Source organism: Capra hircus, chromosome 9 (genome assembly GCF_001704415.2).
Source record: "Capra hircus breed San Clemente chromosome 9, ASM170441v1, whole genome shotgun sequence".
Lineage (NCBI taxonomy): Eukaryota > Metazoa > Chordata > Mammalia > Artiodactyla > Bovidae > Capra > Capra hircus.
The window spans coordinates 22,395,319-22,413,376 of NC_030816.1; the positions used below are offsets into that span (position 1 = coordinate 22,395,319).

General features: G+C 37.7%; 1 pseudogene; it reads left to right on the forward strand.

Moving 5' to 3' along the window:
- On the forward strand, positions 4,735-5,086 carry LOC102175960 (annotated as a pseudogene).

Here is an 18,058-nt window from a genome sequence, read left to right on the forward strand (position 1 = left end):
TTCTAAATTTTATGTAGGATAACCTGAATCTTGACATTGCATATTTTCTTACAGAGATTTGCCATTCCTAAAGACTTTCCTAAATATAATTTGGGCTTTTTCAATACCTTTGTCTTAAATGGGTACAGGCTATTTTAAAAAGTTAATAATAACAAATTTTTTTGTAATTTCCTCATTATATGTTAATATATAATATATTATTATGTCAATAATATAACATGCTATGTTCTATTATAATAATGTTTCAATATTGAAGTATTTTTTTTGAAAAGAAAATGCATTTTATCTTTTACCATTTAGTTAGGGAAGTTAATAATTGTAAAACAAATGCTTATTTGCAGAAATTGATAAAGGCTTATTTAGTTAAGTTTTGAAGTTTATTTCCAAGTGAATGTATTAGGCTGAAGAAAAATACACTCTGGAAAAGATACAGATATAAAGACCAGTTAAAAGGGTGCTAGGTAGATATATTTGCTATTCTTCCTTGCCTTATTAACAATTTACAACTGTAGATCATCTCAATATTTATCCGCATATAATTTTGGATAATGCCATTCTTTTCTATAGATCTGATTTTTTATTTGGTATCATTTTACTTCGTCCTAAAAAGCTTCCTTTGACAGTTCTTTTACTGCAGATCTACTGATAGTAAATTCTACCATTTTTAAAAAATCTAAAATATCTTTATATTTTGAAGAATAATATGTTTGGGTATAAATTCTTGATTGAAAAGCTATTTTATTTCTTTTATCACTTTAAAGTTGTATTCATATCTGCATTGATTATGATGAGGATTTATTTTTTTATTTTTGTCTTCTATATAAGCAACCAGGTATGCAATGTGTCAGTTTTATTTGGATATCTTTAACATTTTTTTCTTTACCTTTATATTAAGTGATTCATTCAGGATATGTCAAGGTATTGTTTTCTTCACATTTTCTTACTTGAGATAAACTGAACTTATTAACAATATGTAAGTTTAAACTTTCACCAAATTTGAGAAGTATTCATTCACTGTTCTTTCGAATCCATTTTTCTTTCTGTGTTCTTTCTTGAACTTCACTTGTGCTGTTGCCCGTATCAGTGGTTCTTTCATTTGTATAGCTGAGTAAATGTTCCACTCTATGGATGGACCACAACTAGTATATCCATTCATTACTTGGTGCATCACTTGGTCGTTTTTCAAGATTTGGCTAATATAAACAAACCAGGACTACGGGAAGACAACTGCAGTGTGTCTTGTAATAGAAAAGAAGGGCAAAAATAAATCATTGGCTCATAGAGTATGTGATCACCAAAATTCCATACGACTCAACAGCAAAATACTTTGATATGAAAGTTAGGCTGACTTCTTGCATTTATGGCTTTGAGCATATTTCATCTTGGTGTATTAGAGATTCACAGTCAAGGGCACACTTTCCAATTCATTTCTTCAACTTATAATCAATATTTTAAAGCAATGTGAGATAGTGATGAATGAGGAATCCTGGCATGCTGCAGTACCTGGGGTTGCAAAGAGTCAGACACAACTTATCAACTGTACAACAAAGTGATGTGATTCAATGTAAAGTTTGGATTTTCATTAATTTACTAAAAGTTTGCTGTAGATATGTACTAGCATAGTTTGATGGTTTTGGTTTGTTTTTGTCAGAGAATAATAGAGCTCATGATTTTCAGTATTTCTTTCAAGCTTTTCAAGGTTCAAAGGTGACTCCCTGACTTTCATTTCAACAGTGAGTTTTTTTTTTTCTCCAAGGTCAGAGGTGCTCTTGATGCCCTCTATGGCTTCTAATCTCAGCTGAGGATGGTAAATTTGGCTTTCAGAGCTTTCAAAAGGGAGCTTATGCCAGAAACACATTTGTAGTCACGTAGCCTGTGGAGTTAGCTTGTATGTTTGGCAAACAGTAGAATACAAACTTTTAGATTTCTCAGCCTTACCTGTGAAACTAGCAGTTCTCCTCTAGTCTCTAGTAAAAAAAATTATAGAATTTTTCATAATAGGTTTGAAATCTGTTAGCTTCATGGGATAGTTAAATTTATGTTTTGTAGAGCAGTTTCATTTTTTTTTTAACAGTTAAAACACAATGACTCGCATATACACTAGGCCAGTCTCTAAATATTTAAAGGTACATTCTAGACATTATATAATTAATATAATGTAGGATTTTCTTCTATCCTAAATAAATAATAAATATGTAACAGATTAACTGCCCACCTGATTCTAATTTTGAACTAAATCTGAAGTTCAGTTCAGTCACTCAGTCATGTCCGACTCTTTGCGACCCCATGAATCGCAGCATACCAGGCCTCCCTGTCCATCACCAACTCCCAGAGTTCACTCAGATTCACGGCCATCGAGTCAGTGATGCCATCCAGCCATCTCATCCTCTGTCGTCCCCTTCTCCTCCTGCCCCCAATCCCTCCCAGCATCAAACTCTTTTCCAATGAGTCAACTCTTTGCATGAGGTGGCCAAAGTACTGGAGTTTCAGCTTTAGCATCATTCCTTCCAAAGAAATCCCAGGGCTGATCTCCTTCAGAATGGACTGGTTGGATCTCCTTGCAGCCCAAGGGACTCTCAAGAGTCTTCTCCAACACCACAATTCAAAAGCATCAATTCTTCAGCGCTCAGCCTTCTTCGCAGTCCAAATCTCACATCCATACATGACTACTGGAAAAACCATAGCCTTGACTAGATGGACCTTAGTCAGCAAAGTAATGTCTCTGCTTTTGAATATGCTATCTAGGTTGGTCATAACTTTTCTTCCAAGGAGTAAGCGTCTTTTAATTTCACTGCAGTCACCATCTGCAGTGATTTTGGAGCCCAGAAAAATAAAGTCTGACACTGTTTCCACTGTTTCCCCATCTATTTCGTACGAAGTGATGGGACCCATGATCTTCGTTTTCTGAATGTTGAGCTTTAAGCCAACTTTTTCACTCTCCTCTTTCACTTTCATCAAGAGGCTTTTTAGCTCCTCTTCACTTTCTGCCATAAGGGTGGTGTCATCTGCATATCTGAGGTTATTCATATTTCTCCTGGCAATCTGGATTCCAGCTTGTGTTCCTTCCAGTCCAGCGTTTCTCATGATGTATTCTGCATATAAGTTAAATAAGCAGGGTGACAATATACAGCCTTGACGTACTCCTTTTCCTATTTGGAACCAGTCTGTTGTTCCATGTCCAGTTCTAACTGTTGCTTCCTGACCTGCATACAGGTTTCTCAAGAAGCATGTCGGGTGGTCTGGTATTCCTATCTCTCTCAGAATTGTCCACATTTTATTGTGATCCACACAGTCAAAGGCTTTGACATAGTCAATAGAGCAGAAATAGATCTTTTTCTGGAACTCTCTTGCTTTTTCCATGATCTAGCAGATGTTGGCAATTTGATCTCTAGTTCCTCTGCCTTTTCTAAAACCAGCTTGAACATCAGGAAGTTCATGGTTCACGTATTGCTGAAGCCTGGCTTGGAGAATTTTGAGCATTAGTTTACTAGCATGTGAGATGAGAGCAATTGTACAGTAGTTTGAGCATTCTTTGGCATTGCCTTTCTTTGGGATTGGAATGAAAACTGACCTTTTCCAGTCCTGTGGCCACTGCTGAGTTTTCCAAATTTAAAGTTTGCCTAAACTATTTAAAAATACCTCCTCTCTGCACTACCCCCTTTGTCGTCCATCTCTGTGTCATCTTGGATTACTATTATAAATGAGAACTTTTATGTTCAAAGCATATGCAGAGGAAGCAGCATATAGAAAAATCAGAGATAGAAGAAAAGTATCTATATTGGGGGATATATTAAGTCTGAAATATAGAGTGAGAAAGAAGCCGCAAGTTAGAAAGCAAACTGATGGTTGGGGCAAATCAGGAGAAGCCTATGTACCAGTCAGTGTATATGTACTGAACCTAGAGTCCCCGTGAATGCCATGTTACATATGGATTGTAAGTAATTTAATCTGGGTACTCATGGAGAATAATGGGCATAAGTAAAGGAGACTTATTAGGAGGTACTGAAAAAGTCTAGGGATAAGATGAGAAGATCCCATTCAGAGTCATGACAATTGTGATGGAACAAAACAGCAGATATGTTTTAGATGTCTTATATTATAATGGGAGCTATGGAGCAGATAGGGAAGGTCTAGAATGATCCTGAGATTTTGTCTTGAATAAATGAGCAGTGTGATAGCATTACATGATACATGGGATAGTGATGTCAGAGTGACTTCTGAGAAGAAATAGAATGGTATTGCTCTTTGTAGGTCTTGTTTATACTATAGTCTTTCTCTCTGGAGGAAGTTAGGGCCACCATAAGCCTGGGTTTACACAGGCAAGTCCCAGTTTATGCCTGTTGTTCTAGATACTAATTAGTAACTGACAAGGTATATAGTCACGTTGGCTATGATAGATTGCCAAACTAAAAGAAATGTTTTTTTTCTGTCTTTTAGCCTTTGGGAAGATGTTCCTTTTGAATTCACTTGCACTTCAAAGAGCCCACGTTTCTCTGTCAGACTCCTACATTATCATAACATGTATAAAAATTATTTTCCTATGGTTCCACCTTCTTCAGTAGATTGACACTTGAAAGTTGCTCAGTCCTGTCTGACTCTTTCCGACCCCTGGACTATACAGTCCATGGAATTTTCGAGGCCAGAATACTGGAGTATTGGCTGTTGGCGGTGATGTGGGAAAGCTCGTGTGGGGCGGCAGAGTCTGCATCGGGTTCAGGGGGAGACTTTGGCGCGATGTCTCACACCATCTTGCAGGTATAGCCTACCAAGAGGCCAGAAGGCAGAAGTTAGGCTGACTATGAATCTGTGAATGAGGGTATGGAAGGTGTTTATAAAATTATGAAGAACATCTGAAGAGAATGAATCCCAAAAGCCTCTCTATCACATATGGTATCAATCAGTTGTTTGATTTTATTGATGACCTGGCATCTGCCTTGTTTACTGAGCTGATATCCAGACATACCAGCCTTATGACAAAGACTGGATTAAAGAGAAGATCTACATGCTCTTTCAACAGGCCCAACAGGCTGGGACATTTGGAAGCATTATGGGAACGGGAGTGGGCTTGGAACACAGGTGTGGATAGTGTGCTCTTGTGCAAGTTTTGTGTTATAGTTATCCTGTTGCCATTTTGGTATACGCTAGCCAGAGCTGAATGTATTAGATGAAGGGTGATGGTCTTGTTCAATCTGAAACCCCCTTTGACCACACCCCCCCATTTTTTACTTATACATTTGTATGATGATTTAGATGGAAGTTGGTTTTTGTCAGCTAATGTTGGTTCCAGTCCCTCAAACTGTTCATACCTGCCTGATATGTACTAATCTTTCTTCAGATTGGGATACGGGGTAGTGGCACAGTTTAGTTATATTCTCAAGATAAAATCTTTGTAAAAAACAAATAAATATTCTTTCAGTTCAGCTTAGTTTGGTTGCTCAGTTGTGTCTCACTCTTTGTGACCTCATGAATTGCAGCACGCCAGGCCTCCCTGTCCATCACCAACTCCCGGAGTTCACTCAGATTCATGGCCATTGAGTCAGTGATGCCATCCAGCCATCTCATCCTCTGTCGTCCCCTTCTCCTCCTGCCCCCAATCCCTCCCAGCATCAAAGTATTTTCCAATGAGTCAACTCTTTGCATGAGGTGGCCAAAATACTGCAGTTTCAGATTCAGCATCATTCCCTCCAAAGAAATCCCAGGGCTGATCTCCTTCAGAATTGTCTGGTTGGATCTCCTTGCAGTCCAAGGGACTCTCAAGAGTCTTCTCCAACACCACAGTTCAAAAGCATCAATTCTTCGGCACTCAGCTTTCTTCCCAGTCCAAATCTCACATTCATACATGATACTGGAAAAACCATAGCCTTGACTAGATGGACCTTAGTGGGCAAAGTAATGTCTCTGCTTTTGAATATGCTATCTAGGTTGGTCATAACTTTCCTTCCAAGCAGTCAGTGTCTTTTAATTTCATGGCTGCAGTCACCGTCTGCCATGATTTTGGAGCCCAGAAAAATAAAGTCTGACACTGTTTCCACTGTTTCCCCATTTATTTCCCATGAAGTGATGGGACCAGGTGCCATAATCTTTGCTTTATGAATGTTGAGCTTTAAGCCAACTTTTTCACTCTCCTCTTTCACTTTCATCAAGAGGCTTTTTAGTTCCTCTTCACTTTCTGCCATAAGGGTGGTGTCATCTGCATATCTGAGGTTATTCATATTTCTCCCATCAATCTAGATTCCAGCTTGTGCTTCTTCCAGCCCAGTGTTTCTCATGATGTACTCTGCATGTTAGTTAAATAAGCAGGGTGACAATATACAGCCTTGATGTACACCTTTTCCTAATTGGAACCAGTCTGTTGTTCCATGTCCAGTTCTAACTGTTGCTTCCTGACCTGCATACATGTTTCTCAAGAAGCATGTCAGGTGGTCTGGTATTCCCATCTCTTTCAGAATTTCCCACATTTTATTGTGATCCACACAGTCAAAGGCTTTGGCATAGTCAATAAAGAAGAGTTAGATATTTTTCTGGAACTCTCTTGCTTTTTCCATGATCCAGTGGATGTTGGCAATTTGATCTCTGATTCCTCTGCCTTTTCTAAAACCAGCTTGAACATCTGGAAGTTCATGGTTCACATATTGCTAAAGCCTGGCTTGGAGAATTTTGAGCATTGCTTTACTAGTGTGTGAGATGAGTGCAATTGTGCGGTAGTTTGAGCATTCTTTGGCATTGCCTTAGATCCAGTTAGCTGATATTAATTCTTCTCATTTCATCTCTTTTTAAAAAATTATCCTCTTTCCCATTCTCAGTTATTCTGTGTGTATGTCATGTTGAACTACTGATAAGTGTGCAAAGGTTCTACACTCTTCTTTTGTATTTTGTAAGACTTTGATATATCTGTACCCCAGATCTCTTTCTTTAGGAACTCTGGTTATATGTTCTTCAACTACGGGGCTTCCTGAATCTAGAAGACTGAGCATTTGCAATGGTTTACAATACAGTCCTACTCACTGTTCAAAACCCAATCACATTGAATTCCAACTGTATCTTTATTTGCCTGTAATCCAAGATAGGCTTTAAATCAGAACTGGTTTTGTAGTCATACCTGTAGTCTCTAACTCAATGATTGGTACCTGATTGATTCTCAATAACTATTTCAAGTTAAAAAGCTAAATGACCACTCCCTCTGCACAAGATATTGGATATTAAAGCACCCAGAATAATTTTGATCTAGCTACTGTACCTTTATTGCTGGTAAGCTGACTGATACACCTTTTGTTACCTCATTCATAATAATATCAATGGATATTTTATGCTCTTTCAGATAATTATTACATGGCTAAGAAATACATTTTATTTTATTATATATGCCAAGTTCTCCCTGGTCTATATTGGAGGTTAAATTTTGTTGATAGAAGAGAGAGAAATGTATCATAGAATTAAAAATGTAAAATAGAATTAAATGTATAATAAATGCTATGTGTGCATGCTAAGTTGCTTCAGTCATGTCTGACTCTTTGTGACCCTGTGGACTGTAGTATGCCAAACTCCTCTGTCCGTGGGATTCTCCAGGCAAGGATACAGAAGTGGATTGCCATGCCCTCCTCCAAGGAATCTTCCAACCCAAGGATCAAACCCACGTTTCCTATTTCTCTTTCTTTGGCAGGCAGGTTCTTTGCCACTAGCCCCACCTAGGAAGCCCAATAGAATGTATAACAGAATTTAAAAATGTATAATAGAATACACATTAAATCCTGCTTGTTATCTCATGATTCTACTGGATCTGTGAGAAGACAAGCAGGACTTAAGATCAATTTTGAAAGACTCAGATGTATATCTAATATTATAATACTACTTTTGATCTGTCCCTATTAATGCTGAGTTATCCTAAGGACTAGGTGATATCAACTAATAAAAGCACTTCTGTAATGTCCACCTAGGCAGCAAATACTTCTCAGGGTACTTATTATGGCACAACTCAGTCACTGTTTTTGCCAGTAATTATAGTCGTTCAAGGTTGGAGCCGAGCTATGCCTCTTGCCATTGATACATAAATCCAAATATGCACAGAGCATTGGCTAGAGAACATTTTCTCTACTGAAAATACTGGAGATACCCAACATGATTTTGGCTTAAATAATTTGGAGATTAAACAAAAGTAGAAAGAGAAAATTTCCAAATTTTTATCTGCAGAAGATTTTTTTCTTCTCAATCAGTAACCATGTTCGAGACCATCACTGTAAGATGCCCACTGACATCAGGTCCATAGAAAGTTGATGGAGCCATTGTAAGGTGTGCACAGCTCCTGACTGGCTGATAATCCCAAATAGTCCTGAAATTACTTTCCTTACAAGAATGATGTGCTCCTAAAAATCTGACTGCCAAGTAAATTAAAGCAAATTAGACTTAACACTGGAGAAGGCAATGATACCCCACTCCAGTACTCTTGCCTGGAAAATCCCATGGACAGAGGAGTCAGGTGGGCCACAGTCCATGGGGTCGCTAAGAGTTGGACATGACTGATCAACTTCACTTTCACTTTTCACTTTCATGCATTGGAGAAGGAAATGGCAATCCACTCCACTGTTCTTGCCTGGAGAATCCCAGGGATGGTTGGAGCCTGGTGGGCTGCCGTCTATGGGGTTGCACAGAGTCGGACACGACTGAAGCGACTTAGCAGCAGCAGCAGCTGCAGACTTAACACTGTCTTCAAATTGAAGTTTGTTGTGGGAAAAAAGCTACATCTCTAATTTGCTGACTCTTAGTTTTACTTAGTAATGAATTTTCCCCCTAAATCACTGATAAAATGCAGGGCATTCTCTGGATTTTAATGAGGTGAATTTAGTTATAAAGATGAAAGTCTATAATATTAAGTAGTAAAACTCCATAGAATATGCACAGAAAAGAAGAAAGGAAGTTTCAAATGGAAAAATTTTTCATTGGTGAAAAATCTCCATATTTTTAAAATAAGTTAATTTTAAAATATATATTCCAAAGTAAACATTACTTGAAGTATTTGCTTTATTAGCAGTTAGCATTTTTCTTAATAGATAAGGTTATATGAAATTCTATTACACATGGAAGAAAGTGATAAATAATAGTTTTGTTGTTGTTAAGTTGCTAAATTGTGTTCAACACTTTGCAGCCCCTTGGACTGCAGCACACCAGGCCTCCCTGTCCTTCTCTAATTCCTGAAGTTTGCTCAAACTCATGTCCATTGAGTTGGTGATGCAATTCAACCATCTTATCCTCTGTCACCCTCTTCTCCTGCCCTCAATCTTTCTCAGCATCTGGGTCTTTTCCAATGATTTGGCCCTTTGCATCAGGTGGCCAGAGAATTGGAGCTTCAGAATCAATCTCTCCAATGATTATTCAGGGTTGATTTCTTTTGATATTTAATGGTTGGATCTCCTGGCAGTCCAAGGGACTCTGAAGAGTCTTCTCCAGCACCATAGTTTGAAAGCATCAATTCTCCAGCATTCAGCCTTCTTTATGGTCCAATACTCACACCTGTACATGACTACCAGAAAAACCATAGCTTTGTAGTCCTTTGTTGACAAAGTAGTGTTTCTGCTTTTTAATACGCTGTCTAGGTTGGTCATAGTTTTTCTTCCAAGGAGCAAGTGTGCTTTAATTTCATGGCTGCAGTCACTATCTGCAGTGATTTGGGAGCCCCCCAAAATAAAGTCTCTCACTGCTTCCACTTTTTCGCCATCATTTCCCCATGAACTGTTGGGACCGGATGCTATGATCTTATTTTTTTGAATGTGAATCTTAAGTCAGCTTTTTTCACTTTCCTCTTTCACCCTCATCAAGAGGCTTTTTAGTTCCTCTTCATTTTCTGCCATTAGAGTGGTATTTCAGAATATCTGAAATTGTTGATATTTCTCCCTACAATGTTGATTCCAGTTTGGGATTCATCCAGCCTGGCATTTCACATGATGTACTCTGCATATAAGTTAAATAAGTAGGGTGCCAATGTACAGCTTTGTCATACTCCTTTCACAATTTTGAATCAGTCCATTGTTTCATGTCTGGTTCTGAAGATCAGAAACCAGATGGGATTAATTTAGTGTATGAAATGGAGCTAAAGTGGTTTAAAAATGGCCAAGGTAATGAAGTTGCCATTTTTATAGTTTCAAGGTTATTATCTCCCAATGTGAACAGATTTAAGTGTTAATCACTTAGTCATGGCTGACTCTTTGCTGCCCCATGGATTGTAGCCTGCCAGACTCCTCTGTCCATGGGATTCTCTAGGCAAGAATACTGCAGTGGGTTGCCATTCCTTCCTTCCGGAGATCTTCCTGACCCAGGGATCAAACTTGGATCACCTGCATTACAGGCAGATTCTTTACTGGCTGAGCCACCAGGGAAACCCAGATTTAGAGGACTTGATAAATGTGAAAATGTGAAAAAATTATAACTTTTGTTGTGCACAAAATACTTTAACTTTCTATTCTCTAATAGAATTCAATATTTTATGTAGCATGTGTTGCATATTAAAGACATGATGTGTATAATGCCTACTTAAAAGCATAGTGTAAGAGTTATAAGTGATTCCATTTGCAGAATGGAGCCATTTTCTTTGGATTTTATGTTTTCTCAATAGTTCAAAATACTTTATTTTTTTTTTAAGCTAACCAGCTTACAAGAAATGAGGCCACATTTTTGCTGCTATTTTCTTTCTGTATCTTAGTTGGTTTAGTTTATGTTTCATATATGAAAAAAATAGAAATTTTCTCCCTCTAGAAAAACTATTCACATTGATTTTGAAAGTAATAATGGACAGAAAAGGCTTTCTAAATCCAAGTTAATTCATGTTTGTCTCTAACTTTGCAAGATGGTATGTATTAAATAGTATATCTTAATTTTTAAATATTGAATCTATCCCTTTGGAAGACATTCTGTGAAGTATTGGTTAATTAAAAGGGGACTATTGTAATACATATTCTGATCTTGTCATTGCTAAGAGTGCTTTAGGTGTAGCGAGATTTGTTGGCTAGACTAACAGTTGCCTACTCATCTTGTATGAGTTATAGAGCTTTTAAATCGGTTTATCTATGATTTGTAAACATACAATGAAAGGAAACTATTTAGCACCTCCTCTTAAACCCTCAAGACTCCTTCTTGGCTCTTAGTCCCTAAACATATCTTTGTGTCTCAGAATTTCTTCCCTATTAACCACTGAAGTGATACCACCCACTTTCTACTTCAAAAATCATACCTCCTGGCCAGTTTCACTGTTGAATCCCCACAATGCAACTTAAAGAAAGCCTTTGTGTGAAAACACAATTGCAAGAAGCCAAAAAAAAAAAATTAGAATAGCATAGTTCATGGAGGAAATAGAAGAAAACAATAGAATGAGAAAGACTAGAGATCTCTTCAAGAAAATTAGAGATATCAAGGGAATATTTCATGCAAAGATGGGCACAAAATGAACAGAAATGGTATGAACCTAACAGAAGCAGGAGATATTAAGAAGAGGTGGCAACAATACACAGAAGAACTATACAAAAAAATTTTCACGACCCAGATAACCATGATGGGGTGATCATTCACCTAGAGCCACACATCCTGGAATGTGAAGTCAAGTGGGCCTGAGGAAGCATCACTATGAACAAAGATAGTGGAGGTGATGGAACTCCAGTAGAGCTATTTCAAATTCTGAAAGATGATACTGTGAAAGTGCGGCACTCAATATGCCAGCAAATCTGGAAAACTCAGCAATGGCCACAGGACTGGAAAAGGTCAGTTTTCTTTCTAATTCCCAAGAAAGGCAATGCGAAAGAATGTTTAAACTACCATACGATTACACTCATCTCACATGCTAGCAAAGTAATGCTAAAAATTCTCCAAACCAGGCTTCAGCTGTATGTGAACCGTGAACTTCCAGATGTTCAAGCTGGATTTAAAAAAGGCAGAGGAACCAGAGATTAAATTACCAACATCCAATGGATCATCAAAAAAGCAAGAGCAAGCACCTACCTCTGCTTCATTGATTATGTCAAAGGCTTTGACTGTGTGGATCACAATAAACTGTGGAAAATTTTTCAAGAGATGGGAATACCACACCATCATATCTACCTCCTGAGATATCTGTATGCAGGTCAAGAAGTAGCAGTTAGAATGGGACATGGAACAAAAGACTGGTTCTAAATAGAAAAAGGAGTACATCAAGGCTGTATATTGTCACACTGCTTATTTAACTTCTATGCAGAGTATATCATGTGAAATGCCAGGCTAGATGAAGCACAAGCTGGAATCAAGATTACCGGGAGAAATATCAATAACCTCAGGTACACAGATGACACGACCCTTATGGCAGAAAGTGAAGAGGAACTAAAAAGCCTCTTGATGAAAGTGGAAGAGGAGAGTGAAAAAGTTGGCTTAAAGCTCAACATTCAGAAAGCTAAGATCATGGCATCTCGTCCCATCACTTCATGGCAAATAGATGGGGAAACAATGGAAACAGTGACAGACTTTATTTTCTTGGGCTCTAAAATCTCTGCAAATGGTGACTGCAGCCATGAAATTAAAGGACACTTGTTCCTTGAAGGAAAAGCTATGACTAACCTAGACAGCATATTAGAAAGCAGAGACATTGCCAACAAAGGTCCGTCTAGTCAAGGCTATGGTTTTTCCAGTAGTCATGTATGGATGTGAGAGTTGGACCATAAAGAAAGCTGAGAGCCGAAGAACTGAGGCTTTTGGACTGTGGTGTTGGAGAAGACTCTTGAGAATCCTTTGGACTGCAAGGAGATCCAACCAGTAAATCCTAGAGGAAATCAGTTCTGAATACTCATTGGAAGGATGGATGCTGAAGCTGAAATGCCAGTATTTTGGCCACCTGATACGAAGAACTGACTTATTTGAAAAGACCCTGATGCTGGGAAAGATTGAAGGCAGGAGGAGAAGGGGATGACAGAGGATGAGATGTTTGGATGACATCACCAATTCTATGGACATGAATTTGAGCAATTCCTGGAGTTGGTGATGGACAGGGAGGCCTGGTATTCTGCAGTTCATGGGGTCACAAATAGTCAAACACAACTGAGTGACTGAACTGAACTGAAGTTCATGGAGGGAAAGTGAAAGTAACAGTAAGAATTGTAGTGTTAAGATGATAAACTGGGTTGTACTCACTACAGATTCCTATCCATCCCTTTTTTTTTCATCTTCAGTGGATTTATTATCAGTCTTGCTACCAGCATTTCATCGTAGAAAATGTCTCTCATTGGCTATGTGTCCATTTTATAACAAAATAAAAGAAGAAAAGGACCTTTTTCAGTTTCTAAAGTAAACACCATTGATCATACTTCTGGCATGAATTGAGAGTCTTCTACAAGCTAGCCCTAATGCTGGCCCCTGAACAGAAATACAGAATAAAGTAAAGTTCCAAACTAGAGGGATTCCCTTCCTTTCCCAAAACAGGACTGAATATTTCCAACAACTATGACCCTCCTACAGACATAGCATCTTTGATTGTTAGAGTCCCAGAGGTCTTTTTCCTTATGGAATAAAAGACTCTAAATAATATATGATATGTACTATAGATACTATATAATATATATTATGGACACTAAATACTAGAAGTTGATGACTTGGGTTTAATGTTTTATTTTTTATTAATTTAATTGGAATGAAGATTAATATTAGTTCTTAGTTAATTTATAAGAGAATATTTGTAAGATTAGCGTGTCTCATATTGTAAAATATCCTCAAAACAAAAAGAGTGATTTAGAAATTTTGTCTCCATTACATCAATCCTTTTGAAGCATGCTGTCCTCTGTGGTATCAGAGCAGAATGCACTTTTGGATAATGCAGTTCCTGTGCTCATTTTCTTTGCTAAGGAGTTGAACTGAGAATTCCTCCAGGGATCTTGTTTGGAATATTGTGATGACACATTGTTTTCCTTTTTTTGTAGAGCAAGATAATAAATCAGTGGCTTGCTGTGCTTGGTTATTCTTTATTGGCACAACGAATCTTAAATCAACATGGTGAAGAATAAAAGTAATGATTGTATTTAGACTTTTCTTATACAGAGATTTTCTTTTTCATTTTCTGTTGTGCCTGAAGTCACTAATATTAATAATAAAGATCAGCATCAACTATTCCTGAATTAACCTGAAAATACTTATTCAGATCATCTCATAAGAATGTTTTTCTGTTGCTACTGTTTGGAGAAAAAAAATCACTGATGAATTTCTGTCTTACATACTTAAGGCCACTAATATAATCAGTTTATCACATAGAGACTGGTGAGGGTATTACAAAGACAAAGAATTTGTATTTCAGTGTATTATTATCTTCCCAATTTTGAGAATAGATAAGACTCTGAGAAGAATTATATATATATAATAACATATATATATAATAACATATATATATATATATAATAACATATATATATATAACATATATGTCCTACCACTAGTCATAGTGGCCATAAATTCAGGAAGGCAGTCAAATTAAAAAGGCAAAATCACTTTAATCTAATCCTGTGTTGTGGCACTCTCTGCCCCCCTTCTGATGTCTATGTCAGAGGCTTTCTCTCTCCTTCCTCACTGTAATTCATCAAGATGGCAGAGTAGAAGGGCGTGTGCTCATCTTCTCCTGTAAGAACTTCAAAATTACAACTTGCAGCTGAACAGCCATTGACAAAAGAATTGTGGATCCCACCAAAAAAGACACGCCATGTCCAAGGGCAAAGGAGAAGCCCAAACAAGATGGTGGGAGGAGCAAAATAGTGTTAGAATCAAAGCCCATATCCTCCAGAGATGCTCAGAGGGCTCAAACAAAACCTTGTGCACACCAGGACCCAGGAGAAAGGAGCAGTGACCCCACAAGAGCCTGAGCCAGACTTGCCTGTGAGTCTCCAGGAGTCTTCAGTTGAGGTATGGGTCAGCAGTGGCCTGCTGCAGGGTCAGGGGCACTGACTGCAACAGTCCTGGGAGCCACAGGCATACATCATTTTGAAGGAGGACATTACAACAGCCCCACCCATCAAAGCAAGACACAGATCCCCCACAGCCAGTCCCTCCCAAAATGAAGCTTCCACAAGCCTCTTACCCTTATCCATTAGGGGCAGACAAAATGAAAACCATGGTCACAGAAAACTAAACAAACCCATCAAATGAATCACAGCTTTGTCTAGCTCAATGAGCCATGCCATTTAGGGCCACCCAAGATGGAGGGTTCAAGGTGGAGAGTTCTGACAAAATGTGGTCCACTGGAGAAGGGAATGGCAAGCCATTTCAGTATTCTTGCCTTGAACCCCATGAATAGTACGAAAAGGCAAAAAGGTATGACCCTGAAAGATGAACTCACCAGGTCTGCAGGTGTCCAATATGCTACTGGAGAAGAGTGGAGAAATAACTCTAGAAAGAATGAAGAGGCTGAGCCAAAGCAAAAACAACTCCCAGTTGTGGATATGACTGGTGATGGGAGTCAAGTCCAAAGCTGTAAGAATAATACTGCATAGGAAGCTGGAATGTTAGGTCCGTGAATCAAGGTAAATTGGAAGTGGTCAAACAGGAAATGGCAAGAGTGAATATCAACATTTTAGGAATCAATGAACTAAAATGAACTGGAATGGGAGAATTTAATTCAGATGACCATTACCTCTACTACCATGGGCAAGAATCCCTTAGAAGAAAATGATTAACCCTAATAGTCAACAAAAGAGTCCCAAATGTAGTACTCGGGTGCAGTTTCAAAAGGGACAGAATGATCTCTCTCCATTTCCCATGCAAACCATTCAGTATCACAGTAATCCAAGTCTATGCCCCAACCACTTACCCAAAGAAGCTGAAGTTGAATGGTTCTGTATAGACACAGTTCAACAGTTAATAGTATATGCTCTGGAAGCAGACAGTTGGGGGTTCAAATTACGGTCCTGCTGAAACTTTGGCCAAACTATTTATAATTCACTCAGGATATCCTTTGCTTTTTCCAGTGGTCATGAATGGATGTGAGAGTTGGACTGTAAAGAAAACTGAGTGCCAAAGAATTGATGGTTTTGAACTGTGGTGTTAGAGAAGACTCTGAGAGTCCCTTGGACTGCAAAGAGGTCCAACCAATCCATCCTAAAGGAAATCAGTCGTGAATATTCATTGGAAGGACTGATGCTAATGTTGAAGCTCCAATACTTTGGCCATGTGATGAGAAGAGCTAATTTATTGGAAAAGACTCTGATGCTGGGAAAGATTGAAGGCAGGCAGAGAAGGTGATGGCAGAGGATGAGATGGTTGGATGGAGTCACCAACTCAGTGACATGAGTTTGAGCAAGCTGTGTGAGTTGGTGATGGACAGGGAAGCCTGTGTGCTGCAGTCCATGGTGTCCAACAGGACTGAGCAACTCAACTGAACTCTGCGGCTTTCATACACTGCCTCCATAGTGAGGCTGCCATAGCATAGCCCCTGTGTGGAGCTTCCTTGTCCCTCTCCCATAGAACACTCATCTCATGGAGGATAAGATCAAGGTACTTCCTCTTGTCCCAGAGAAGCTGTTACCTTTGTTTCCACCAGGTCTTTATGTTATAATCCCACAGTCCCAAGACTTCCATAGAAATCATAGCTTTCTCAGCTATGATTCAAACAGGGGCTTCCTAATAAAATCTGTTTCCTACGACTTCACAGTCCACATTTACCTTAAATCAGAAGATTCAAAAGTAATGATATGGTGTGGAGGCAGGTCAGGTCACCCTTCCAGGCAGTTCTAGGTCTGTTCAGCTCCCAAGTTTAAACTTCTACCCAAACTTATGCACTATTTCCTTGTGTTATTGGTATCTCTCTTCCTCAAACTACTTTCATAGATTTGCCATTTGCTTTTGTACTTGTGGATTGTTTATTTACTGATTTTTCTTTGAGTATTAGGAAATCAGCCCTTTGTCTTCTGTTTGTCTTTAAAAATTCCTTGGCTTTTACAATTTGAATTTAGATGATTTTCCCCCAATACAAATATTTTAAAAATATTTTTTCTTTGGTTCTGAGTATTATATCTCTCATATAATAACCATCTGGTTTTTTTTTTTTTGTATTTAAATACTTGTCAGTTTAACAATTACTTTTGTGTAAAATGAGGCATAGCATTTTTTTTCTTTTTATACAATTGACTAGTCCATTACCCTAATAACATGTATTAAGTAATTCTTTACTTCCACACTGTTTTAAATGTCCCTTTTGTCATTTACCAAATTATAAAGGCACTTGTGACTTTATTCAATTGTATTGATTTGTCTTTCTATTCATATAGTTTTACCAAATTGTTTTAATTACTCTAGCCTTTCAGTATGTTGTAATATCTGCCAGGTCATTACCCTCAGATTGTTCCCCTTTCAGAAAATTTTATGGGCTATTTTTGCATATTGATTTTTCAACATGTATCTAAATCAGCTTTTCACATTGCAAATGAAACTTTTGACTATAGTTTTACAGTAATCAAGTTTAATTTATAGATTATATTTGGGAAAAATGACATCTTTACAACATTGGCCCTTAGAACATAGTTTTTTTTCTTTTTTCATTGATTGCTTGTCATCTGTATACATCTGAACAATTTCTAATATGCAGATACATTTCTATAATTATATTTAAATATAGAAATGTTAATATTTTAGTACTGTCACAGTCATCTTACTGAATTATCTGATTATATTTGATAGTATTTTTTAAGCATTTCCAAGTATTTGTTAATATCTGCAAATTCTGAAAATCATAAGACTTTTTCCCAGAACTTTTATGTGATATGGCATGAGCATCCTTGTCTTTTTCATGATTTTAATGGGAATGTTATCTGTTTTTTAATTAATTATAGTGCTGTTTTACAAATACATTAAAAAAATCAAGAATGAATGTTGAGTTTGTTTATATACACATGGAACCAATCAATTCATGTAATTTCTACATCTATTTACATAGAGATAAGAAAATGATTCTCATGTTGCTATTGACTGAGTGACTGAGGACACACACAGTCTTTCCTTGGACTCTGTACTTTTTTCTATTATAGACTGATTGTGTCCCTTCCAAATTCATACACTGAAACCATATTCCTTAATGTGA